Source organism: Schistocerca nitens, chromosome 12 (assembly GCF_023898315.1).
Source record: "Schistocerca nitens isolate TAMUIC-IGC-003100 chromosome 12, iqSchNite1.1, whole genome shotgun sequence".
In the NCBI taxonomy this organism is placed as follows: Eukaryota; Metazoa; Arthropoda; class Insecta; order Orthoptera; family Acrididae; genus Schistocerca; species Schistocerca nitens.
The window spans coordinates 135,878,992-135,882,832 of record NC_064625.1 but is presented as its reverse complement, the minus strand read 5'-3'; positions in this window follow the sequence as shown (position 1 = coordinate 135,882,832).

Here is a 3,841-nt window from a genome sequence, read left to right as displayed (position 1 = left end):
GTGGGTATGTTGGACCTTCCATCGAGCTGCGGACCCCCTTGAAGATGTCTCCCGCAGTCGGAGACGAAACGTTGGGAATTGACACAGAATTCATCAACCGACCACGGCATAACAGCCCGGATAATTATAATGGACATGATATTTCCGGCCGTGAAAGTCTACATTTTAGTATCAGCCCGTATTAATGTCAGGAGCCTAACAGCACGCTGATGTAATTTGAAGGGAGATCACTGCTGTCAGCTGTAGTGGGACATTAAGCAGAATCAGCGGCCAGGAGCGAAAATATGTACCGGACTGGGATTCGAACCAGGGATCTCCTGCGCCGGCCGTGGTGGCCGAGCGGTTGTAGGCGCTAGAGTCTGGAACTGCGCGACCGCTACGATCGCAGGTTCGAATCCTGCCTCGGGCATGGATGTGTGTGGTGTCCTTAGGTTAGTGAGGTTTAAGTAGTTCTAAGTTCTAGGGGACTCATGGCCTCAGAAGTTAAGTCCCATAGTGCTCAGAGCCATATGAACCATTTTTTGGGATCTCCTGCATTCTAAGCATCTACATCTACATCTACTACTCCGCAAGCCACCTGACGGTGTGTGGCGGAGGGTACCTTCAGTACCTCCATCGGTTCTCCCTTCTACACTCCTGGAAATGGAAAAAAGAACACATTGACACCGGTGTGTCAGACCCACCATACTTGCTCCGGACACTGCGAGAGGGCTGTACAAGCAATGATCACACGCACGGCACAGCGGACACACCAGGAACCGCGGTGTTGGCCGTCGAATGGCGCTAGCTGCGCAGCATTTGTGCACCGCCGCCGTCAGTGTCAGCCGGTTTGCCGTGGCATACGGAGCTCCATCGCAGTCTTTAACACTGGTAGCATGCCGCGACAGCGTGGACGTGAACCGTATGTGCAGTTGACGGACTTTGAGCGAGGGCGTATAGTGGGCATGCGGGAGGCCGGGTGGACGTACCGCCGAATTGCTCAACACGTGGGGCGTGAGGTCTCCACAGTACATCGATGTTGTCGCCAGTGGTCGGCGGAAGGTGCACGTGCCCGTCGACCTGGGACCGGACCGCAGCGACGCACGGATGCACGCCAAGACCGTAGGATCCTACGCAGTGCCGTAGGGGACCGCACCGCCACTTCCCAGCAAATTAGGGACACTGTTGCTCCTGGGGTATCGGCGAGGACCATTCGCAACCGTCTCCATGAAGCTGGGCTACGGTCCCGCACACCGTTAGGCCGTCTTCCGCTCACGCCCCAACATCGTGCAGCCCGCCTCCAGTGGTGTCGCGACAGGCGTGAATGGAGGGACGAATGGAGACGTGTCGTCTTCAGCGATGAGAGTCGCTTCTGCCTTGGTGCCAATGATGGTCGTATGCGTGTTTGGCGCCGTGCAGGTGAGCGCCACAATCAGGACTGCATACGACCGAGGCACACAGGGCCAACACCCGGCATCATGGTGTGGGGAGCGATCTCCTACACTGGCCGTACACCACTGGTGATCGTCGAGGGGACACTGAATAGTGCACGGTACATCCAAACCGTCATCGAACCCATCGTTCTACCATTCCTAGACCGGCAAGGGAACTTGCTGTTCCAACAGGACAATGCACGTCCGCATGTATCCCGTGCCACCCAACGTGCTCTAGAAGGTGTAAGTCAACTACCCTGGCCAGCAAGATCTCCGGATCTGTCCCCCATTGAGCATGTTTGGGACTGGATGAAGCGTCGTCTCACGCGGTCTGCACGTCCAGCACGAACGCTGGTCCAACTGAGGCGCCAGGTGGAAATGGCATGGCAAGCCGTTCCACAGGACTACATCCAGCATCTCTACGATCGTCTCCATGGGAGAATAGCAGCCTGCATTGCTGCGAAAGGTGGATATACACTGTACTAGTGCCGACATTGTGCATTCTCTGTTGCCTGTGTCTATGTGCCTGTGGTTCTGTCAGTGTGATCATGTGATGTATCTGACCCCAGGAATGTGTCAATAAAGTTTCCCCTTCCTGGGACAATGAATTCACGGTGTTCTTATTTCAATTTCCAGGAGTGTATTCCAGTCTGGTATTCTTCGTGGAAACAAAGATTGTTGGTATGCCTCTGTGTGGGCTCTGATTTCTGTTACTTTTCACACAGTTAGCCATAAAATTTTACTAGGGTATCTGACATATTATGGTGTGGTAGGCATTTCCCTTGTGTGGATTGTTGGGTGCATCAACGTAATGCAGTGGACTCTAGCAGAGCTTGGCGCCAAGAACGATGCATCATAAAATGAAGACTGACCATCACTGGTTTCTGATCTGTGTGCTCACCAGACCTCCTTGTGTCAGTCGCCACAGGCCACCCTTTGGGAAGCTACTCTGACTTGACCAACTTCTGTGTGATGACAGCCACTTCGGTCACTGTCTCTTTTCCATTTCTGCAGTGACACAGGAATGCCACCCTTCCATGAAGTCAGCATCAAGCAGCTCCAACTTTCTCTGCCTCGTGATGACTGGGTGTAGTGTGCTGTCCTTAGGTTAGTTAGGTTTAAGTAGTTCTAAGTTCTAGGGGACTGATGACCATAGATGTTAAGTCCCATAATACTCAGGGCCATTTGAACCATTTTTTTGAAGCAGCTCCATTTAAACCCCTACTTGGACTAGCCATCCTTGATGGAGCAGCTGGGCAGCTGGGCAGCTGAGTGAATGGGCAACTCAGTATTCTGCTGCCTTCATCAAACTATGATGCTGGTGATCTAGCCATACCCATTCCTGCTGACGCATCAACAGAGGACTTCCACACTCTGCGCTATTAGACGTGGTGCAGCCTGATGTGTTCATATTGGAGCAAATTCACCAGGTCAGAACATCATGGGCTGGGAAACGCAAGCCACATGGAGGCACATGGAGGCACATGCCCAGCACTAGCTCCTACTGATGCCAAGCCAGGGACACCATCACATGCCTCACTCACCAGCAATGATTCTAATCCAGTGGTTATAAACAAACAGTAATGAAGAAGTTTATCCTCATGATCTCTTCGCGAGATATACGTAGGAGGTGGCAATATACTGCTCGACTCCTCGGTGAAGGTATGTTCTCGAAACTTCAACAAAAGCCCGTACTGAGCTACTGAGCGTCTCTCCTGCAGAGTCTTCCACTGGAGTTTATCTATCATCTCCGTAACGCTTTCGCGATTACTAAATGATCCTGTAACGAAGCGCGCTGCTCTTCGTTGGATCTTCTCTATCTCTTCTATCAACCCTATCTGGTACGGATCCCACACCGGTGAGCAGTATTCAAGCAGTGGGCGAACAAGTGTACTGTAACCTACTTCCTTTGTTTTCGGACTGCATTTCCTCAGGATTCTTCCAATGAATCTCAGTCTGGCATCTGATTTACCGACGATTAATTTTATATGGCCATTCCATTTTATATCACTCCTAATTCCTACTCCTAGATAATTTATGAAATTAACTGCTTACAGTTGCTGACCTCCTATATTGTAGCTAAATGATAAAGGATCTCTCTTTGTACGTATTCGCACCACATTACACTAGTCTACATTGAGATTCAACTGCCATTCCCTGCACCATGCGTCAATTTCTTGCAGATCCTCCTGCATTTCAGTACAATTTTCCATTGTTACTACCTCTCCATATACTACAGCATCATCCGCAAAAATCCTCAGTTAACTTCCTATGTCATCCACCAGGTCATTTACATATATTTTGAATAGCAACGGTCCTACGACACTCCCCTGCGGCACACCTGAAATCACTCTTACTTCGTAAGACTTCTCTCCTTTGAAAATGACATGCTGCGTTCTGTTATCTAGGAACTCTTCAATCCAATCACA